Below are 24851 nucleotides of genomic sequence, written 5' to 3' on the forward strand. Positions count from 1 at the left end.
GTGATATAGTGTTCTAGTTTCTTTCTTTTTTGGCACTTGGCTGTCCAGTCTTCCCAGCACTACTTATTGAAGAGGCTTCGCTTTGTTTTATGTTCTTGGTCTCTGTAAGAGTGCATTTATCTCTGGGCTCTTGATTCTGTACTATTAATGTATATATCAGTTTTTATGCCAGTACCACATTGTATTATAGTTTGGAATCAGGGAGTGTGATACCTCCAGCATTGTTCTTATTTCTCAAGATTGTTTTATCTATTCGGGATTTCTTGTGGTTCTATACAAATTTTAGAATAATTTGTTTTAGTTCTTTGATAGATGCCATTGGAATTTTCAGAGGGATTGCATTGAATCTGTAATTTGTGCTGGGTATTATGGACATTTTATTTCTTAAATTCCACACATGAGTGAAATCATATGGTATTTATCTTTCTCTGACTGACTTCACTTACTTAGCATAGTACACTCTAGCTTTATCCACATCATTGCAAATGGCAAGATTAACATTCATTTTCATGGCCAGATAATATTCAATTGTGTTTATATACCACATCTTCTTTATCCATTCATCTGTCAATGGACATCTGGGCTCTTTCCATATTTTGGCAATGGTGGACATTGCTGCTATAAACATTGGGGTGCATGTGCCCCCACTGAATCACTATTTGTGTATTCCCTGGATAAATACCTGGTAGTGCAATTGCTGGGTCATAGGTTAGTTCTATTTTTAACTTTTTGAGGAACTTCCATACTGTTTTCTAGAGTGGCTGCACCAAGCTTGCATTCCCACCAACAGTGTAAGAGGATTCTCCTTTCTCCACATCCTCACCAACATCTGTTGTTTCCTGAGTTGTTAATATTAGCCATTCTGACTCACTGTGGTTTTGATTTGTATTTGCCTGATGATGAGTAATGTTGAGCTTTTTTTCATATGTCTGTATATCTTTAGAGAAATATCTGTTCATGTCTTTTGCCCATTTTTGACTGGGTTTTTTGTTCTTTGGGTGTTAAGTTTGAAGAGTTCTTTATAGATCTTGGATACTAGTCCTTTATCTGATATTGTCCTTTGCAACTATCTTCTCCCATTTTGTAGGTTGCCTTTTAGTTTTGTTGATTGTTTCCTTTGCTGTGCAAAAGCTTTTTATCCTGATGAAGTTCCAATAGTTCATTTTTGCTTTTGTTTTCCTTGCTTCTGGAGACCTGTCTAGCAAGAATTTCCTGTAGCCAGGGCCAAAGAGGTTGCTTCTTGTGTTTGTCTCCAGGATTTTCATGGATTGTAGTCTCATATTTAGGTCTTTTATCTGTTTTGAAATTTTTTGGTATATGTTGTAAAAAAGGTCCAGTGGGACGCCTGGGTGGCTCAGCGGTAGAGCTTCTGCCTTCAACTCAGGGCTTGATCATGGTCTGGGGATTGAGTCCCGCATCAGGCTCCCTGCAAGGACCCTGCTTCTCTCTCTGTCTGTCTCTGCCTCTCTGTCTCTCATGAATGAATGAACGAATGAATGAATAAATAAATAAATAAATAAATAAATAAATAAATAAATAAATAAAATCTTTTGAAAAAGGTGGCCCAGTTTCATTCTTCTGCATGTGGCTGTCCAATTTTCCTGACACCATTTGTTGAAGCGACTGTCTTTTTTTCATTGGATATTCTTTCCTGCTTTGTTGAAGTTGAGGGTCCATTTCTGGGTTTTCTGTTCTGTTCCGTTAATCTATGTGTCTATTTTTGTGCCAATATCATACTATTTTGATTATTATAGCTTTGTAATACAGTTTGAAGTCCGGAATTGTGATGCTTCCAGCTTTGGTTTTCTTTTTCAACATTACTTTGGCTATTTAGGTTCTTTCTGGTTCTATACAAATTTTAGAATTGTTTGCTCCAGCTCTGTGCAAAATGCTGGTGTCATTTTGAGAAGGATTGCATTGCTTTGGGTAGTATAGACATTTTAACAATATCTGTTCCTACAATCCATAAGCATGGAATGTTCTTCCATTTCTTTGTATACTTCCTCAATTTCTTTCATAAGTGTTCTATAGTTTTCAGAGTACAAAATTATTTCTTTCCATTCATGAGCATGGAACATCTTTCCAATTATTTGTGTCATCTTCAATTTCTTTCTTTTCCTCCTTCTTCGGTTTCTTTCATCAGTGTCTTATAGTCTTCAATGTATAGGTCTTTCATTTCCTTGGCTTAATTTATTACTAGATTTTTTAGGATGTAATTTTAAATGAGATTATTTTCTTCATTTCTCTTCTGTTAATTTGTTATTATTTTATGCAAACACCATAGATTTCTGTACATCAATTTTGTATCTTACAACAGTTTTTTGATGGAGACTTTATGGTTTTCTGCATATAATATTATGACATCTACAAGTACATTGTTTTACTTCATTCCTTTCCAATTTGGATGCTTTTTGTTTTTTTCTTGTCTCATTGCTGTAGCTAGGAATTTCCAATACTATGTTGAATGTAAGTGGTGAGAGTGGGCATGCTTGTCTTTTTCATGATCTTAGAGGAAAAACTTTCAGCTTTTAGCATTGAGTATGATGTTCATTGTGGGTTTGTCATATATAGCCTTTATTATGTTGAGATATGTTTTCTCTGCCCATTTTGTTGAGAATTTTTATTTAGTTGGATGTTGAATTTCGCCAAATGCTTTTTCTGCATCTATTGAGATGATCATATGCTTTTTATTCTTCATTTTGTTAATGTGGTATGTCAAATTGATTTGCAGATGTTGAACCATTTTGCATCCCTGGAATAAATCCCATTTGTTCATGCTATACGATCCTTTTAATGTTTTGTTGAATCAGCTAATATTTGTTGACAATTTTTGCCTCTATGCTTATTAAGAATAATGCCTATAACTTCTCTTTCTTTGTGGTGTCCTTACTGGTTTTGGTTTCAGGGTAATGCTGGTCTTGTAAAATGAGTTATGAAGTGTTTATTTCTCTTCAGTTTTTTTGGAAGAATTTGAGAAGGATAAGTATTAAATCTTTTTAAAATTTTTCGTAGAATTAACCAGTGAAACTGTCTAATCCTGGGCTTTTCTTTGTTGGGAGGTTTCTGGTTACAGATTTAGTCTTCTTACTAGAAATTAGTCTATTCCAATTTTATATTTCCTTGTGATTCAGTCTTGGAAAATTGCATTTCTCGAAATTTAGCCATTTCTTCTAGTTTGTCCAATTTGTTATGTAATTGTTTGTCATAGTCTTTTATACCCCTTTGTATTTCTGTAATTGCTTTTTCGTTTCTAATTTTGTTTCTTGGTTTATCTAACTAAAGGTTTGTCAGTATTTATCTTTTCAAAGAATCAGCTCTTAGTTTCATTGATCTTTTTAATTGAATTTTTAGTCTCTATTTCATTTATTTCTGTTGTGATCTTTAGTATTTTCTTCCCTCTCTTTAGCCTTCATTTGTTCTTTTGCCAGTTCCTTTAGGTGTGTAGTTAATTATTTACTTGAGAGTTTTCTTGTTTTTTGAGGTAAACCTGTATCACTATGAACTTCTTAAAATTGCTTTTGCTGCATCCCATATATTTTGGTACATTGTGTTTGTTTACATTTGTCTGTAGGTGTTTTCTGATTTCTCTTTTGGTTTCTTTGATGGCTTGTTGGCTTTTCAGTAGCATGTTGCTTAATCTTCACGTATTTATAGTTTTTCCAGTTTTCTCTTTGTAATTGATTTTTAGTTCATATCATTGTGGTCAGAAAAGATGCTTGATGTAATTTTGGTCTTAAGTTTATTGAGACCTGTTTTGTGACCTTACATATGATCTGCCTTGGAGAATATTCCATGAGCACTTGAGAAAAAAATTTGTATTTTTCTGCTTTTAAATGGAATATTCTGGATATATCTATGAAGTTCATCTTGTCTAATGTATCATTTAAGGCCATTGTTTCCTTATTGATTTTCTGTCTGATCTATCCAATGATGTAAGTGGGATGTCAAAATCCCTTACTATTATTTTATTCTTGTTAGTTTCTTCCTTTAGGTTTGTTAGTGTTTGCTGTACATATTTATAAATGCTGTATCTTCTTGCTGGATGGACCCCTACATTACTATGTAATGTTCTTCATTGTCTTTTATGACGTTGTTTGAATCTATTTTGTCTGATATAAGTATAGCTCCACCAGGTTTATTTTTATTTCCATTTGCATGGAAAATCATTCTCTGTCCCTTTACTTTCAGTCTGTGTATCCCTTGCTTCTGAAGTTAGTTCCTTGTAGGCACCATAGAGATGCATCTTGTTTTCTCATTCATTGGGCCACTCTGTCATTTGATTGTGAAGAATTTAATCCATTATTATTTAAATGTTACTTTATTATTTAAAGTAATTATTAATAGGTACTTATTTCCAATTTGTTGTTTTCTGGCTGTTTTTGTTGTTCCTATTACTTCTTGTTCCTTATTTGATGGCTTTCTTTATGTTCAGACTTCTTTGTCATTTTCTCTTACGTATTTATTAAAAGTTTTTGCTTTATGATTATTGCAAGGTTTGCACATAACATCCTATGTTTATAATGGTTATAAGTTGATAAAAAATTAAATTTGAACATATTCTAAAACTATACTTTTTTACACCCCCTCCATATAGTAGCCTTCTTTTTCTTGAATCAGTTGCCCCTGAATGTTAATAAGAAAAGTAATGGTTGCTTCAGCTTTGCTGCCTAAAATTCTCAATATTAGAATTTCATTGATGATTATTAATTAAATGAGGAAAAAAAGCTGTACCTCAAGTGAGTTTTTAAAAAGCTGGTATTACTTTTTTTAATGAAAAAAATAAAAACTATTCAGCAAAGACTCTATTTTAAGTTTTTTTTTTCCTTTTTTACTTTAAATGATCAAAATTAAAAGTCAATTAAAAGCACAAGGAATGGCCAAAAAGATGATTATAATAATATTTAGATGACTTTTCCTCAACCTTGGTGGCCATCGCAAATTTTATTATGGTCAGTCACATAATATTTAAGAGAAATAATCTTCGTCTAAAGCCCCATGCCATCTGCCATATACTGCAGGGTATGTTGATAGTGTTTTCATAAAGTGATGTTTTTTTTTTTCATTCACTCAGTATTAAAATAAAGCCTCTGTGTGTCTATTCACATTCACAGAGTTTTAATTTGGTCAGAGTTCTCGAAGAATAAGATAAGAATAAGATATATAGCCCCTGATCATCATGGCCAGATTTACTAAGTTTATTATTATTTGTAATATTCTTTTTGAAGAAGCCATCAGAAATACAAGTTTTATGTGCTCTTCACCCTTACACAAGATTGCAATTTAATAGTTACTTAACCATGCTAAAGTTTGGGGCTTATCATTTGTTCCTATTGTTTGTCTTTCTGCCATTTCTGCTGCAGTGAATTTCATCACTAACTTTCTATGCTGCTTTCTTCCACCTGTTCCAATCATTGCCTTTTATGCCAACTTTTTTTAGTTGAATGGATATATTTATAACTTAGATGATTTTATCTATAAATCTGAGGCCTTTTGGATTCCACCCATCATTTTAATCAGCATAATTTACTTTGGTTTTCATAAGAAATTTAATGAAAACATATGACTCTCTGGGACACCATCTGCTATTTTTTTCTGTGGTCCAAAGGTGATGTAAACCATTTGAAAAAAAAAATCAAATGGAAAGAATGTCAATATGAGAAAAATCAGTAACCATGTTACTTACCAAGGAACATGACTCAGATGAAATTTATGACTCAGAGGTTTTTTTTCCCACTTTTCCATACAAAGAAGGATCAGATTGACAATTTAACCAAGGCCATATTTTTCCTAAAATTTTTATTTCTAGGGGTGCCTGGGTGGATCAGTCAGTTAAGTGTCTGACTCTTCATTTTAGCTCTGGTCATGATCTCAGGGTTGTGAGATCAAGCCCCCTGTGGGGGGGGCAATTGCTTGAGATTCTTTCACTTCTCCTTCTGCCACCCCCCACCATTTGCACTCTCTCTCTCTCAAAAAACAAAAGAAAGAAACATTTATTTTAAAAATTCTATTTCTAATTATATCTCATTGTCCACTTTTTTCAAGTGAATAAAAAACATAGATCATATAGAAATCTGCAGGTATGCTGTATGTGTATGTATGTAAGAATATGTACATATAAAAAAAGAATACATAGATTTATATTTATATTTAAAGATTTAAGGGGGATATTTTGTTAATTTTGCATTTTTGTCTGTATCCTGGCCCAGCCTTAGGGGAACCAGTTTGACTTGAGGAATAGTTAAATTTATCTTCATTTCTTGCTGAACATGGTTCACAGCTTTTTCGTTTTAGGTGCTTTCCTTGCCTAATCAATTTTTAAAAAATCATTAATTCTAATGTGTTAATTCTGGCATTCTTTTAATATGAATATAAATGTTTTATACTGGTTTTATTCTATTTGTTTGACTCTTATGAACATATTCCACTGTGCCCTGTTTTCTTTACTAGAATATGAATTGTGTCAGAAAAAGAACTTTTTTTTCAAGGGGTTACTATTTTTCTGAGTATCCCACGATATACTCTACCACATACTGGGCATAAAATAACTGCTTTTCAAAAAGCATGCCTTAAACATTGAATCCAACTTTCATGAAACTACAATGACATTTACATAAAGGAAAGGTGGCTCACTAATGTAAACTAGAGAAACACACAATTTTCCAAATAAAGTAATTCTGCCTGGGTAAAGATTTGAATTTTAATTGTATAGATACATTTATGTTTTATTTTTTTTTTTTTTTTTTTTTTTTATTTTTTTTTTTTTTTATTTTTTTTTTTTTTATTTTTTTTTTATTGGTGTTCAATTTACTAACATACAGAATAACACCCAGTGCCCGTCACCCATTCACTCCCACCCCCCGCCCTCCTCCCCTTCTACCACCCCTAGTTCGTTTCCCAGAGTTAGCAGTCTTTATGTTCTGTCTCCCTTTCTGATATTTCCCACACATTTCTTCTCCCTTCCCTTATTTTCCCTTTCACTATTATTTATATTCCCCAAATGAATGAGAACATATAATGTTTGTCCTTCTCCGACTGACTTACTTCACTCAGCATAATACCCTCCAGTTCCATCCACGTTGAAGCAAATGGTGGGTATTTGTCATTTCTAATAGCCGAGTAATATTCCATTGTATACATAAACCACATCTTCTTTATCCATTCATCTTTCGTTGGACACCGAGGCTCCTTCCACAGTTTGGCTATCGTGGCCATTGCTGCTAGAAACATCGGGGTGCAGGTGTCCCAGCGTTTCATTGCTTTTGTATCTTTGGGGTAAATCCCCAACAGTGCAATTGCTGGGTCGTAGGGCAGGTATATTTTTAACTGTTTGAGGAACCTCCACACAGTTTTCCACAGTGGCTGCACCAGTTCACATTCCCACCAACAGTGTAAGAGGGTTCCCTTTTCTCCACATCCTCTCCAACATTTGTTGTTTCCTGCCTTGTTAATTTTTCCCATTCTCACTGGTGTGAGGTGGTATCTCATTGTGGTTTTGATTTGTATTTCCCTGATGGCAAGTGATGCAGAGCATTTTCTCATGTGCATGTTGGCCATGTCTATGTCTTCTTCTGTGAGATTTCTGTTCATGTCTTTTGCCCATTTCATGATTGGATTGTTTGTTTCTTTGGTGTTGAGTTTAATAAGTTCTTTATAGATCTTGGAAACTAGCCCTTTATCTGATATGTCATTTGCAAATATCTTCTCCCATTCTGTAGGTTGTCTTTGAGTTTTGTTGACTGTATCCTTTGCTGTGCAAAAGCTTCTTATCTTGATGAAGTCCCAATAGTTCATTTTTGCTTTTGTTTCTTTTGCCTTCGTGGATGTATCTTGCAAGAAGTTACTATGGCCGAGTTCAAAAAGGGTGTTGCCTGTGTTCTTCTCTAGGATTTTGATGGAATCTTGCCTCACATTTAGATCTTTCATCCATTTTGAGTTTATCTTTGTGTATGGTGAAAGAGAGTGGTCTAGTTTCATTCTTCTGCATGTGGATGTCCAATTTTCCCAGCACCATTTATTGAAGAGACTGTCTTTCTTCCAATGGATAGTCTTTCCTCCTTTATCGAATATTAGTTGCCCATAAAGTTCAGGGTCCACTTCTGGATTCTCTATTCTGTTCCACTGATCTATGTGTCTGTTTTTGTGCCAGTACCACACTGTCTTGATGACCACAGCTTTGTAGTACAACCTGAAATCTGGCATTGTGATGCCCCCAGATATGGTTTTCTTTTTTAAAATTCCCCTGGCTATTCGGGGTCTTTTCTGATTCCACACAAATCTTAAAATAATTTGTTCTAACTCTCTGAAGAAAGTCCATGGTATTTTGATAGGGATTGCATTAAACGTGTATATTGCCCTGGGTAACATTGACATTTTCACAATATTAATTCTGCCAATCCATGAGCATGGAATATTTTTCCATCTCTTTGTGTCTTCCTCAATTTCTTTCAGAAGTGTTCTATAGTTTTGAGGGTATAGATCCTTTACATCTTTGGTGAGGTTTATTCCTAGGTATCTTATGCTTTTGGGTGCAATTGTAAATGGGATTGACTCCTTAATTTCTCTTTCTTCAGTCTCATTGTTAGTGTATAGAAATGCCACTGACTTCTGGGCATTGATTTTGTATCCTGCCACGCTACCGAATTGCTGTATGAGTTCTAGCAATCTTGGGGTGGAGACTTTTGGGTTTTCTATGTAGAGTATCATGTCATCGGCGAAGAGGGAGAGTTTGACTTCTTCTTTGCCAATTTGAATGCCTTTAATGTCTTTTTGTTGTCTGATTGCTGAGGCTAGGACTTCCAGTACTATGTTGAATAGCAGTGGTGAGAGTGGACATCCCTGTCTTGTTCCTGATCTTAGGGGAAAGGCTCCCAGTGCTTCCCCATTGAGAATGATATTTGCTGTGGGCTTTTCATAGATGGCTTTTAAGATGTCGAGGAATGTTCCCTCTATCCCTACACTCTGAAGAGTTTTGATCAGGAATGGATGCTGTATTTTGTCAAATGCTTTCTCTGCATCCAGTGAGAGGATCATATGGTTCTTGGTTTTTCTCTTGCTGATATGATGAATCACATTGATTGTTTTACGGGTGTTGAACCAGCCTTGTGTCCCAGGGATAAATCCTACTTGGTCATGGTGAATAATTTTCTTAATGTACTGTTGGATCCTATTGGCCAGTATCTTGTTGAGAATTTTTGCATCCATGTTCATCAGGGATATTGGTCTGTAATTCTCCTTTTTGGCGGGGTCTTTGTCTGGCTTTGGAATTAAGGTGATGCTGGCTTCATAGAACGAATTTGGAAGTACTCCATCTCTTTCTATCTTTCCAAACAGCTTTAGGAGAATAGGTATGATTTCTTCTTTAAACGTTTGATAAAATTCTCCTGGGAAGCCATCTGGCCCTGGACTCTTGTGTCTTGGGAGGTTTTTGATGACTGCTTCAATTTCCTCCCTGGTTATTGGCCTGTTCAGGTTTTCTATTTCTTCCTGTTCCAGTTTTGGTAGTTTGTGGCTTTCCAGGAATGCGTCCATTTCTTCTAGATTGCCTAATTTATTGGCGTATAGCTGTTCATAATAGGTTTTTAAAATCGTTTGTATTTCCTTGGTGTTGGTAGTGATCTCTCCTTTCTCATTCATGATTTTATTAATTTGAGTCTTCTCTCTCTTCTTTTTAATAAGGCTGGCTAATGGTTTATCTATCTTATTAATTCTTTCAAAGAACCAACTCCTGGTTCTGTTGATCTGTTCCACAGTTCTTCTGGTCTCGATTTCGTTGAGTTCTGCTCGAATCTTTATTAGCTCCCTTCTTCTCTTGGGTGTAGGATCTATTTGCTGTTTTTTCTCTAGCTCCTTTATGTGTAAGGTTAGCTTTTGTATTTGAGTTCTTTCCAGTTTTTGAATGGATGCTTGTATTGCGATGTATTTCCCCCTTAGGACTGCTTTTGCTGCATCCCAAAGATTTTGAACGGTTGTATCTTCATTCTCATTAGTTTCCATGAATCTTTTTAATTCTTCCTTAATTTCCTGGTTGACCCTTTTATCTTTTAGCAGGATGGTCCTTAACCTCCATGTGTTTGAGGTCCTTCCAAACTTCTTGTTGTGATTTAGTTCTAATTTCAAGGCATTATGGTCCGAGAATATGCAGGGGACAATCCCAATCTTTTGGTATCGGTTCAGACCCGATTTGTGACCCAATATGTGGTCTATTCTGGAGAAAGTTCCATGTGCGCTTGAGAAGAATGTGTATTCAGTTGAGTTTGGATGTAAAGTTCTGTAGATATCTGTGAAATCCATCTGGTCCAGTGTATCATTTAAAGCTCTCGTTTCTTTGGAGATGTTTTGCTTAGAAGACCTATCGAGTATAGAAAGAGCTAGATTGAAGTCACCAAGTATAAGTGTATTATTATCTAAGTATTTCTTCACTTTGGTTAATAATTGATTTATATATTTGGCAGCTCCCACATTTGGAGCATATATATTGAGGATTGTTAAGTCCTCTTGTTGAATAGATCCTTTAAGTATGATATAGTGTCCCTCTTCATCTCTCACTACAGTCTTTGGGGTAAATTTTAGTTTATCTGATATAAGGATGGCTACCCCTGCTTTCTTTTGAGGACCATTCGAATGGTAAATGGTTCTCCAACCTTACATTTATGTTTTAGATCTTGAAGTTTTTCTGAAGAAGAAAGTATTTTGATAAATTCCTATTGTATCCATCATTGTTTCTTTTTTTTCAAGTTTTTATTCAAATTCCAGCTAGTTAACTTGCAGTGTAATATTAATTTCAGGTGTAGAATTTAGTGATTCATCACGTCCTTATACAACCTGGTGCTCATCACAAGAGCATTCCTTAATCCATTTTGGTTACGTCCCCTCCAGTAACCATCAGTTTGTTCTCTGTAGTTAAGAGTCTGTTTTCTGGATTGCCTCTCTCCATTTTTTTTTTTCTTTTTCCTGTGTTGATCTGTTTTGTTTGTTAAATTCTCCATGTGAGTGAAATAATAAGGTATTTGTCTTTCTCTAACTGAATTTATTTTGCTTAGCCTAATCCTCTATAGCTTCATCCACATCTTTACAAATGTCAAGATTTTACTCTTTTTTATTGCTGAGTAATATTCTATTTTTATTTATACCACATTTTCTTTATCCATTCATCAGTTGATAGACATTTTTCATAATTTAGCTATTGTTGATAATGCTGCTATAGACACTGAGGTGCATGTATTCCTTGGAATCCGTATTTTTGTATTCTTTGGGTAAATACCTAGTAGTCCAATTGCTGGATTGTAGAGTACTTCTGTTTTTAACTCTTCAAGGAAACTCTAGCTTCTGCAAAAGAAACAATCAACAAAACTAAAGGCATCCTATGAAATGGGAGAAGATATTTGCAAATGATACATCTGATAAAAGGTTAGTATCCAAAACCTATAAGGAATTTATAAAAGTGAACACCAAAAAAACCAAATTAACCCGTTAAAAAAAAATGGGTAGACAACATGAACATTTTCCCAAAGAAAGCATACACATGGCCAACACATTATTTTTTCTTTTTGAATTGACATTGAGGTCTATATAGTAGAATCCCTAAATATTTTATTCGAGTTTATTAGGGGTAAATTATTATATTTATTAAAGACGATCATTAAGATTTGATAAAATCTGTGTATCGTGCTTCCTCTTTGTCTCTCTTTATTAATCTTGACTTTTATTTAGCAAGGTAAAGCAGCCTAGTTCCTTAAAAGCTTATGTTTCTTATAGTTTTCCATGTATATTACAATGCATAATAAATTGGAAAACAAGAATGAGTATATATCTGCTTATTGGTAATATTAAAAAAGGAGACTAGGTGGATTTCCTTTATTATGCTCATAGATTAAAAACAAAAGCAAAAACCAAAACCAAACCAGACAAAACCAGAAAACACCATCAGCAGCAGTGCTTTATGGGTCAAAATAGGTTGTAATCTTCTTTTGCCCTCCTCAATTTGAATGTACTTATAAACAAAGATAAAGCGATTATGCACTTGTGAGAGCACAGTTTAGTTTTTATTTTTAAAGATTATCTGTGTGGCCAATTTGATGGAGGATACTATAACAATATTTGAAGGAGATATAGTTTCATTAATGGGGATTAAAGATGCTGAAAGGAAAAGAATTGTTACAGAAGCAAAGTTAGAAAGTTGGTTTAGGGTAAGGTCAGGAATTAAGGGGAGTTTTTTGTTCAGTAGGAAATGCGAAAATAATTTGCTGTTTTATTCTGTGTTGACCTAGCCTTATAGGCAGTGCATTTCCATGAGTAAAAGCTGGTCCTCCTCACAGCCACTCCTGGCCTCTCTGATGAGCAATCCTGCAGCCATCCTGTCTGCACTGCCTTTACAGTCATTGACCTCCTAACACATTTCCCACTTAAAATATTTGTTTTTGCTCTTCTCTCTGTCTGAAATATTCTCCCCCAGAAATCGACTTAACAATCTAATCCTTTCTAGTATTTGTTGAAATCTTTCATTCTTCTAGACTTATCCTGATGACCCCAAATAATACTGAACTTTGCCCACCTTCTGCCAATTCCTGGGTCTCCTGATATTCTTGCCTTGCTATACTTTTTCTTATTTTATAATTGTATATAATTTAGCATTTGTTACATTTACTGCTTATTATGTGTTTCAGCCCCCAGAATGTGTGCACCCCCAAGGACAGGGATCTAGTTCTTTTTATGAACAGGTTTCTACATCAGTGCCTAGCACAGAATAGATACACAGTAGACCTTTGTTGAATTGAACTGAACTACTCAAAGGGAGGCCACATAAGAGAATGTGAGTGCATTGACACAAATATTACACCATTATTAGAAAATTAAATTTTAATCGTGCTTTACTTTTGATGAGTTACTAGCATTATTTTTATGTGGAAAGGAGAACCTGATTTTCTCAGGCTTCATGAACAGGCTATCCCTTGAGGGGTGGAGATAAGTACTGAAGTTGGTATATTACATAAAGCAACTACGTTTAATGTAAATTGGTGGTAAATATTTTTTGAACTATAGATTTCACAATTCTGTCATTTAAAGCTGTAACAAAATTTGTATAAAATTTGCTATGATCGAGTTAAAAACAAAATAACCATTCATATTACCAAGATGATCACTTTCTGGCAACTCAGTTTTCCATCATTGACTGTTGTTTTTATTTCATAAACTGTAAAACAAGCCAAAATGAACACAGCATGCCATAATTTCAATTTAACTGTGATGTAAGGATTAATTCATAAGACTGTTTTCCTTTTTGGCATTCACAGATGGTGACCCATTTTTTTCACCTCTTCAGTCAAAATAATACCATATCCTATAGTATTTATGGTAGAGATTACTACATTTATAAACAGAACACAAGACAAGCAGTTGTTAAATTTATTGTTAACCGATATGGTTTGATTGAGAAGTGTAGAAATTTGAATGGCAAAAGGTTCAGTCATACTGAGCACATGTGGTGTTGCCTGGAATAGGTTCACAGTCCATTTCTTTAGAGGCCGCATAGCATGACTTTTTTATTTCAGTGGTTTGAGATCTGACTCAGCTCAGGAAGTTTAGAAACCTAATTTTGCCAGACTACAAAAGCCATGTCTCAGGGACAAATGTAAGTAAAACCTGGCGTTTGAAATCATTCCTCAGCTCCATCATCTACCACATTGGCACTCTTGGGAAAGTTACTGACTTTCCCTAAGGCTTAGTTCCTTTTCTTGAAAAATAGTAACAGTACCCACTTCAGAGATGATTGAGATAAGACATTTAAGAAATTACTTTTATTAAGTGCTATAAATAGTAATTATAATTTTTTTCCTAGGAAGCATGATTTGAGCCAATAATTTAGTTAAAAGTTATAGGCTGGTAAATTCAGTTTAATATTAGATAGAACATTTAATAGTTGGCATTATCCCAAAATAATGTATGTAAAAGTACTTACTATAATGCTTGCGTATAAAAATCACTCACTAGTTGTTATTCTTGGTTGTTTTTGTTGTTAATAATATTTGTGACCTCTCTGTCACTCTAAGTACGTAGGGAGATATGCTTAATATATAAAGATTTCTGCCTTAAGTGGAGGATGGATTAGAACTAAATATTCTCTAAAATGTTCCAAGTTTAGTTCTAGTAAAGTATTAAAGAAGCTGCATTTTGTTTCAACATTTGGGTTGATCTGTATCATAAAATTCATCAGTTCATTGATAATTGTTATCATTATCAGTCAGTTGAAAATGTTTGATCATCACATTATATAATTATGCTTGACCCAGAGGAATAAGCTTCTCATTCAACATCTTAAATTATTTTGTTTACACAAACTTTAGCATACTCTTGTTACTCAAAGTTCGTTTATTAGGAGCTCAAGAGACAGATGGCTAGGTGATGAATTCAAGAGAAAATATTTCACAAAAAGTTTTTTTTTTATTAATTCATGAGAGACAGAGAGGCAGAGGCAGAGACATAAGGCAGAGGGAGAAGCAGGCTCCCTGAGGAGCCTGATGCGGAACTTGATCCCTGGACTCCAGGATCATGCCCTGAGCTGAAGGCAGATGCTTAACTGCTGAGCCATCCAGGCATCCCTCACAAAAAGTTTTTATTTGCCTTGCATTTATTCCCTATGCTACATATTACTTTTATAGTCAGCTTTAGAGTGGGTTCATAATAAAAACTAAAAGTAAATACAATAAAAATGATACAAAGACATTAAAAACCATTGAATTAACTTTGCAGTGATTAAAATGAGACTTAAGCATAACATAAGCCATTTATGCCAATCAAGTAGGCCAGTCCTTTCTCCCTCTCTCTCTTTCTCAGATATCTATATCTGTATCATCTGATTATATCTTAAAGCATATTGAAGTAATTACTTCTTCTGGAGTATCTTCTATGACTCCCCCGTGCTTTACTGTGCCTTTACCTCAAGAACAAATTCATTACTAAATCCATCTAGACAGTTCTTCTGATATGTCCTTGATCCATGCCCTGATTCCATTTGTATAACCATACCCAACTTCCCTAGACCTTGAGCACTCTATATCTTTATCACCATCTCAGAAACCTTTGGTAACTTCTAGTTGTCTTTTGTGTTATATTAATAAGTTCTCATGTATTTATCTTTACCCTTTTATTAACTATTTTCATTTTCTACAAATAAATCCCTTCCTAATTTGGCACATGCACTTCACCTTCCTTTCTTACCATGTATTCTTTGCACCATTTATAAAGAACCAGTTTTGGGGCACCGGGTGGTTTAGTCGGTTAAGCATCAGTTTCATGGTTTGGCTCAGATTGTGATCTCAGGGTGGTGAGATCTAGCCCTGAGGCTCTGCACTCAGCTTTGAGTCTGCTTGAAATTCTCTTTTCCTTTTCCTTTGCTCTCTCCCCCCAGCTCACTTGTGCTCTCTCTCTAAAATAAATAAATGTTTAAAAGGAAAAAAAAAAGTTTTAATTGCTTGTGCATGTCACTCTTGCTACTCTGTCCACATACATACTGTTTCTTGCCCCACTGTTTCTGCTTATTTAATTCTTGCTTTTCTTTCAGAACTCAGCTTAAATAGCTAGACTATCCCAGTCTAGATTAAAGAAGTCCTCTATGGTTCCTGAGCATGGATATACTCTAATAGCATGTATCACACTGAGTTATAATTACATTAATTCGCCTGAGTTGGCACTAAGTCTTGAAGATACTAGAAGTCAAGGATTAGGTCTTTTTTCTTTTCCTTTAGGACACTTATAATAATACATAATAGATGCTCAACAAATGGTTGTTGACTGAGGGCCAAGGTAAAGTCTTACAGTTCTGGAATGTCCCAGAAGTTGTATCTGAAGACTGTGTATAACCTTAAGGGAGTATGTATCGAATGATTATATGAAACTAATTCTGAATTCTAAAAGGAAATAAGGCTTTGTACTGTAACACTAACAATCCTTCACCAATGAACGAAGCAGAGTGATTGTATATTTGTTCAATGTTTTTGGATAAGCTTTAGTATTGTCTGTGTATTTCAAGGTAATAGGATTTTACATAGGAAGTGAAAGGTTAACTTTATGTGTGTTCCATACTTAATAGATGATGTAATCAGCAAGCATTTATGTTGTTTTTCAGTTCCAGACAGTTAAAGATGTAACAACTAATAATTTTAACCTTCTTTAGCCTTATTAATTAAACTCTAGGTTATTGTAATATTTGGATTTATCCAGACCTGTAGTGTCTGCTCAGGGGAATTTACAACTATCATAAATCTCCTATGTACGCAGAGAATAAATAGCAATGCTGCAAGTAAATGCACGAGATGGAATTAAAATGTTCAGTTTGTTTTAGTGGTGTTTGTGTTAAAAGTGACCCTGGAGAATTTGTATGGTAGAGATGTTATTTAGAAATAGGAATTTGTCAAAAGAGAGATTGAGGAGTTAACTTAGAATGAGGGCAAATGCAGTGAAACAATTGGCCCAGAAGCAGATATATTATAATCTCTTTCCCCCTATTTATTCCCTTAGCCCATTTCTTTTTTTTTCCATTTCATATATATATATGGAGAGAGAGAGAGAGAGAGATAGTTGATTTACCTGGAAAAATTCATTTCCATTCAGTTTAGGTTAAAATGCTAGGCACTGAATCTACAGTTTCAGTAAAGCATACCAAAATTAAATTCTTAGTAGTATGTGAGTATATTCATGTGAAATACCTAAGGTAGTCAAAATCATAAGAATAAAAAGTAAAACAGTAATTGCTGGGGCACCTGGATGGCTCATTCTGTTAAGCATCTAACTCTTGATTTCAGCTCAGGTCATGATGTCAGGGTTGTGAGATTGAGTCCTGCCTCTAGCTCTGGGTGGGCATGAAGCCTGTTTAAGATTCCTCTCTGCATCTCCCTTCGCTACTCCCTCACCTCATGTGCTAGTAAAAGCTTTCTCTCTTTAAAAGCGAGAGAGAGAGAGAGAGAGAGAAAAAAAAAAAAAGAAAGTAGAAAGGTAGTTACCATGAGCTGAAGAGAAGAATGTGGGGAAATTAGTATTTCACATGGACTTTTTATAAACACAGAGAACACTTTGAGGCTATAAGGAAACTTTTAATATAAATACACATTTTCCAGATTTCCATATTTTGTGCTTTTTAAGGACTGAATATCCCTGGAATAGCAACCCTGCTCCTCTATTTATCACTTGTTTGTATTTTTCTAAATGCTATAAAAAACAAAGGAATTTGTTTTTAAGTATACCTTTTACAGTCTGCTGAGCACTTATAAGTATTAGATATTAAAAGGCATATTTTCTTCTAACTTAGAAGAGAAGGTGACCTGATTTGAATGTGTTGTTTTCTTGACATTTAGACATAGCTTTTTAAACACATGGATGCACATGCATTCATGTATTCATGCATTTGAATCTTAAAAAATTAAATAATGATTTTTACCAATTCCATAAAGAGAGAAAGAAAGATGAAAAATTGAGGAGTAATTCCTTCTTATTTTGGTTATGACACGTGAAAACAAAACAAGACAGATGTATTAGTAACAGTGAAAATAACCACAACAGCTAGCACATTTTTAAGACATCTACCAGGCTCTAAGTGCTTTTACATTCTTTTAATCTTCAAAGCAGCCCTATGAGATTCTTATAATTATTTATTCCCATTTTTTTTTCAGGTAAGATAAACAGAGACACAAAGAGCTTAAGTAAATTTCAATAGCTACCCAACCAGAAAGTGATTGGGCTGAGATTCAGGTCCAGATAGTCTGGCTCTAGAGCCCATGCTCTTTTCTTTTTCTTTTTTTTTTTTTTTTTTTTTTTTTAAGATTTTTATTTATTTGAGAGAGAGAAAAAGTGAATGAGAGAGCGCAGAGGGAGAGGGAGAAGCAGGCTCCCCACTGAGCAGGGAGCCCCATGTGGGAGTGGGACTTGATCCTTGATGTGGTAAGATCAAAACATATTATATATATATATATTTTCTTCAGCTTGGCAATAAATTAGTTCAGAATAGAAAGCAAGAGTCCAGCTGCTGTGATTCTTCAGTAAAAACTGAGCCTCTCATTGGAGAGCTGCCAGCCTGCCCTACTCCCTACTTTCCATATAGCTAGCTCTGCTAAGGCACTTGAGAGAAGGGGGAATGGAAAAGTCTCAAACCGAAACTCCCTGGTCCTGGAAAGGGCCAGTGTTGTTCCACTAGTTCCCTTCAGCCACAGCTGAGCAAGAGGAGAGCCTGCAGAGATCTCTGCAGGTCCAGGAGCTGAAGGCAGACACTTAACCTTCAGCTACCTGGGTAGCTGAGCCACCCAGCCACCCCTCTTAATCATTGTACTACATTCTTCTATGATCTAAAGGAGTGTTAACCAGATACGTCACATGCAAATGGCCTGGCATCTATCTATAGGACAGATGTCTTACAAATGCAACTTTTGGTACAATAGTGAAAATAGAAACAACTGTAAACTTTTGGCTGAATTTTAAACAGATAGCCATGAAGATAAGCAGTACCCTAACAACTGTGAATAAGCAGTTGTTGAAAACTAGGTAATTCGGTTGAAAACTATGAATTTCTCTGTTTCCCTATATGATTTTCTAAACAAAACTGTGTGATGATATTTTCTGGTATTTGAGTTATAAACAAATAGGAAATGCATGTGAATTCAGGGGGAGTTTCATTCAATGGGAATTCCAAGTCTTGCTGTTTCTTGTACACTTCAGGGGTGCTCCCACCTCACAGTCTTTGCCCTTGCTGGTCTCTTGAACCTGCATGCCTTCCTCTCTCCCTTTTCCTCCCCTCCTTCAAGTCTTTCCTCATTTATCCCCTCTCTAAAGCCTACCTGCATCATTCTGTCTTAAATTGCATGTCTCATGCTGGCTTTCTGTGTCTCCCTTCTGTCTTGTGTTTTTCTCTGTGCTGATTACCACTTCATAACATGTTATATAATTTATTTATAATTTATTGTCTGTCTCCCCCAAATGCACGATACACTCCAGAAGGGCAAGGATTTCTGTCTATTTTGTTCACAGCTGTATCCCCAGAGCCTGACTGTAGGAAGCACTCAGGAAATACTTGTTGAGTGCATTAAACATTTCTCTGATGTCAAAATATTTCACATTAAGATTTATTGGGTAGTTTACCAGAATTAAAGCATTCATGCTTTTTGTTGCAAGTTAAAGAACAAAACTGAGTGAGCCAATCCACTTGGTTTTGAATAGTCCCTAGCACATAGTAACTTTTCAATAACTATTAAATATCTAGTATACTACGATAGTTAAGGTTGTTAGTTTTATAATCTATTCTACTCCCATTCCTACTTTTTCATTGTAATGTTAAGACAAAACAAGCAAATATATCCTGTACTTAATGCATGTTAAATTGTAAACAGAGAGTAAATAGATTTCTTTTGAAATTGTATTCTCCCTTACAAGCAGATTTCATCCAGCTAATAAAGCCCTTGAATTCATCATGTGTTTTGGCCTTTGTTCCTAAATTTTATCTCAATTTATGTTAATGTTTATATGTCACTTTAATAAGAATTCGTGTTATTTCTGTAAAAACATAAAAAGAATGGAAGTGCTGTTTTTCTTCAGAATCACCTTATACTCTGCTATGCATTGGTTGCCATTAGATGTTGTTTACAGCAATGTGTTATTTTTTTAATGAGGAAGAAAGTCATTGTCTGAAATTTTAAATTCCAGCCTACAGAGGTAAAAAATTTTCTCAGACATCTTTATGAATAGAAAATTAGCCACTTCTCCTTCCGCGTGGTTGTTGAGAACTCTGAAGCAAACAAGTGGTGAATACAATTTGGAGAGGACTTGGGGGAGAATAAGTAACGAATTTTCTCAACCTATAATGGCATCTAATTCAGCTCTAGAAATTGACAATGAAAGTGATAATTCTTCTGGTAGCAGCTTATTTAAGACTCAGTGTGTCCCTTACTTACCAAAACAGGGGCAAAGAAACCCTATTAGAAAGTTTGTTCGGGGATCCCTGGGTGGCGCAGCGGTTTGGCGTCTGCCTTTGGCCCAGGGCGCGATCCTGGAGACCCGGGATCGAATCCCACGTCGGGCTCCCGGTGCATGGAGCCTGCTTCTCCCTCTGCCTGTGTCTCTGCCTCTCTCTCTCTGTGACTATCATGAATAAATAAATAAAATCTTAAAAAAAAAAAAAAAAAAAAAAAAAAAAGAAAGTTTGTTCGTTCATCTGGAGGTGTTGAAGCAAGGGATTCATCTAGTGACTCCTCTTTTGAACCAAGACCACTGACTTTAAAAGCTATTTTTGAAAGATTCAAAAAAAAAGAAACGTAAAAAGAGGAAATATAAGCCAAAAGAAAGACCAAGGGGAAGACCAGAAGGAAGAAAAACCACTAGACGCTCCCAAATAAATAAGAAACAAGTTAAAGACAAAGGATCTGGGTTCCCATTTTTAGAATCTGAGAGTGTAAAAAAGCCATTACCATGGAGAAAGATTTTAAGCTTTGAGCAAGCGGTGGCAAGAGGATTTTTCAACTACCTTGAAAAATTGAAGTATGAATACTATCTCAAGGAATCCTTGAAACAAATGAATGTTGGTGAAGATTTAGAAAGGGAAGATTTTGACAGTCGTAGATACAAATACTTGGATGATGATGGATCTCTCTCTCCTATTGAAGAGTCAGAAACAGTGGAAGAGGCTGCAACAACTCTTGAACATGATGATGGATGTGATATCAAATTGGTGGACAATAATGAATTCATAGTAAGTTCTGAAATACCAAAGAAAATGAATCTGTATTTAGGACAAGAGGAATATACTGAAGAAGCTGCTTCGTCTAAAAAGAGAGCATCAAAATCCAAAAACATGGGACAGAGGATAGAATGGTCTGAAAAGGAAGAGATAGGAATATGAATATTAAGGCTTTTCATTTGAAAACAGTGTCTGGACTTAAAGGGCTCTAAAGAAATTGGACCTCAAAGATTACAGTGGGGAGTTTTTGAAGTATGTCCATATTCAAGTGGAGATCCGAGAAGACCTCTGGACAGTGACAGCTGTGGATTGAACAAAAGTTTGTTTTAAAAGTGCTATTTTGAAGATCATCACTCTGGCTTTGGTGGAACTATGGTGATTGGCGGCAGAAGGAATCACATGTCAAATATCTTAAATAAAAATTTTATTAACTTTGTCAAATATCTTAAATAAAAATTTATTAATTTTAAATAAAAAAAAAGAAAATTAGCCACTTTAATTTGATAATTTGGTCGATTTTAGCAATATAATGCTGTATGCAGGAAAAGAGCATGTTGTAGCCAAACAGGATGTAATGTGAATGTGTGCTTCGGTGTGGGTTCACAATCATACCAATAATTTTTACTAAGTTATACTTTCCCTCTGGGTATGCTATATGGATATAATGGAAAACAGATAGATGTTAGGGTAAAGGGAACAACAAAAACAAAAACATTATTGACCAGTAAACAGAGAAACTAGTCTAGTCTTCCAGAGCTATTCTGCAATCATGCCAATGATTTCTGTAAACTTAGTTGAAGAAAATTTTTAGGGTACTTTGAATTATATACTCATTGAACAAACACATTGAACATTTGAAGCATTCATTTTGCTAAATGCTTTTAAGGAACTCAGCACAATTGGGAAGATATATAAATAAATAGACATTTTTAATAAACCTTTAGTGGAAATGAGGGTAGGGTGCTGTAAGAATATAGTGTACCTGATAAATAATGTGGGGAAGATGAGTTGTCAGAGAGGACCTATTTCACTTGTCTTTTCTAGCTTTTATAGAAAAAATAGTATTAACTGTTCTTTTTCTTAAGTGCCAAACCATATGAAATTAAAATTAGGGGCATATTTTATTCACTTTGTACATTTTGATTCACCATCATCCCTAGATATTTTGAAAAGTTATATTCAATTTCCATGAAATTGGCTTTAATCATGGGGTAAGGCTGCCTAAATATGCAAACATACCTGGAAAGCTTTCAAAGTATTTTTTCCACAAGTGAGTGTTTTTATGTTTAAACACTTAGACACCTGATCTCAATACCTTTTAATGTGCCAGATGTAAGATCTTTCCCAGGCATACTCTTAAATACTTGTGTAAAGTTAGACTTCAGAAATGCAAACCAATATAGGAGACTTCATTTTACTTCTAAGATGGATGTTGAAGCAAGTTGATAAATAACATTTAAAAAAATTTTGTCAGCTGGTATCAAATATTCTTCCTTTTTACATCAATTCATTTATTCATTTAATAAATATCAAGTTTATGCTATATGCCAGGTGGTGTTCTAGGCACTGGTATAGATACATTTTTACTACTAGTATCATCAGACTCATCTGTACAGAGTTCTGTTATAACTGACCACTACCTAGTTACATGTTCACTGTGAGGCAAGGCTTAATAGAATTCTGCAACATGCGTCCGTGTGTTTGGTCAGTGTGGTTGTGGGATCAGTTCTTCAGTATTGTGTGCAGCTTTTTTTGTTTTTTTTCTTTAATATATTCATCATGTTGCTGAAACATGAACTGCAAAAAGATAGAGCAATTGGACCATCCAAAACTTTATATACACATTGCTCCAGAAGACACATGTAACAGACATGTAGGTAAAGGAAGGCCAAGGGGTTAACTAGTATAAAAAGAAGCAAGTTCTGACCTTAGATTCATTTCCTCATCTGCATTAGTGCATCACTTTTACTTTTTTAAAGATTTATTTATTAATTTTAATTTACTTTATTCATGAGAGATACAGAGAGAGAGAGAGAGAGAGAGAGGGAGAGACATAGGCAGAGGGAGAAGCAGGCTCCCTGAGGGGAGCCCAATGCAGGACTTAATCCCAGGGCCCGGGATTGTGACCTGAACCAAAGGCAGATGCTCAACACCTGAACCATCTGGATGTCCCCATTTTTACTTCTTTAAAAAAAAACAAAACTTTTAGTGGTTGCCCCAGAGTTTGTAACATACGTTTACAACTAATACAAGTCCACTTTCAAATAACACTGTATCACTTCATGGACACTCTAGGTATGTTACAATATTCCCAATTCATTTCCTTCCTGCCATCCCCTATAACATTGCTGTTACTCATCTCACTTATCTATAAACCATAATCACCAAATACTTTATTACCATTATTGTTTTGAACAAACTGTTCTCTATTAGATAAATTAAGATTTTTTTAAAAGGTACTGTTTTCCTTTCTTTATGTAGATCTGAGTTTCTGACCTATATTATTTTCCTTCTCTCTGAGGAACTTCTTTTAATATTGCTTGCAAGGCAAGTCTCCTGCCCCAGATTTCTTCAATTTTAATTTGTCTGAGAAAGCCTTATTTCTCCTTTACTTTTGAAGGATAATTTTGGTTGGTAAAGAATTCTAGGTGTTGGGTTTTTTAAAAGAAAAAATTAAATATTTCACTCTACTTTCTTCTTGCTTACATGGTTTCTGAAGAAAAGTGTGATGTATTGTTAACTTTCTTCTTTGTAGGTAAGGTGTTTTTTCCCGTCAGGTTTATTTCATAGTTTTATCTTCATCTTTGATTGTCTGCAGTTTTGGATAGGTTATACTTAAGATATATCTATGGATTTTATTTATTTTTATTTTATTTATTTTTTTATTTTATTTATTTTTTGGTGATGGTGGGGTGGGTAGGGTATTTATCTGTTTGAAATTCTCTGAGTTTCCTGGATCTGTGGTTTGGCATGTGTCATTAATTTTGTAGAATTCTTAGCATTATCACTTCAAATATTTCTTCTGTTCCTTTCTTTCTTCTACTCTTGGTATACAAATTATATTGTATTTTATATATATTGTATCTTTACTATCCTATTCTTTTTCTCTATTTGCATTTTAGTTTTAGAAGTTTCTATTGACATATCTTTGAGCCCACTATTTTTTTCCCTCCTGTATCTAGTTTACAAATTAGCCCATCAGATGCAATATTTATTTATTGCGATTTTGATTTTTAGGATTTCCTTTTGATTCTCCTAGTTTCCATTTCTTTCCTACATTACCCTTATGTTCCTGCATGTTGTCCACTTTTTCTATTGGGTCTTTTAGCATGTTCATTTATTTTAAATTCCTGGTCTGATTATCCCCAAATCTATATCATATCTGAATCTAATTCTGATGTTTGCTTTGTCTTTTCTTTTTTTAAATTTTTTTAAATTTTTATTTATTTATGATAGTCACACAGAGAGAGAGAGAGAGAAAGAGGCAGAGACACAGGCAGAAGGAGAAGCAGGCTCCATGCACCAAGAGCCCGACGTGGGATTCGATCCCGGGTCTCCAGATCATGCCCTGGGCCAAAGGCAGGCGCTAAACCGCTGCGCCACCCAGGGATCCCCCCATGCTTTGTCTTTTCCAACTGTATTTTTCTATTTAAAAAGGCAGGGGAGTTAGCATACCTTGTAATTTTTTGTTGAAAGCTGGATAGGATGTATGATATAAAAGGGACTGAATAAGTATACAGGTCTTTAATGTGAAGGTTTTTTTCTCTGGCTAGGAGTTAGATTGGGTTTACAGTCTGCTGTAGCTGTGATGTTAGGAGGCAAAATTTTTTCAGTGTCCTTGTTTTTGTCTCCCTTGTTGTCTTTGGATTTTCCTACATCTTCAATAGAGTCTGAGGCTTGCAGTTCTTTTATCTGAAATCTCCTGTTAGAAGAGCCCTGTTGACGTGTTAATAAGATGTGGGGTGAGATACACCTGGGTGGCTCTGGCTTTGGCTCAGATCATGATCCCCAGATTCTGGGATAAGCCCCATGTGGGGCTCCCTGCTCAGTGGGGAGTCGGCTTCTCCTTTTCCCTCTCTGTATGCATGCTCTCTCTATATATATAATAAATAAATCTTAAAGAAAAAAAAATGATGTGGGG

General features: G+C 35.0%; 1 protein-coding gene and 1 pseudogene across 4 annotated transcripts in view; both read left to right on the forward strand.

Moving 5' to 3' along the window:
• The window catches only part of ME1 (malic enzyme 1), a 213043-nt gene that overhangs the window by 121108 nt on the left and 67084 nt on the right, over window positions 1-24851 (forward strand). The gene's annotated exons all lie outside the window — the stretch shown is intronic.
• LOC144317870 (TATA box-binding protein-associated factor RNA polymerase I subunit D pseudogene) lies at window positions 19838-21151 on the forward strand (annotated as a pseudogene).

The sequence above is a fragment of the Canis aureus genome, chromosome 7, assembly GCF_053574225.1.
Source record: "Canis aureus isolate CA01 chromosome 7, VMU_Caureus_v.1.0, whole genome shotgun sequence".
NCBI classification, from domain to species: Eukaryota; Metazoa; Chordata; class Mammalia; order Carnivora; family Canidae; genus Canis; species Canis aureus.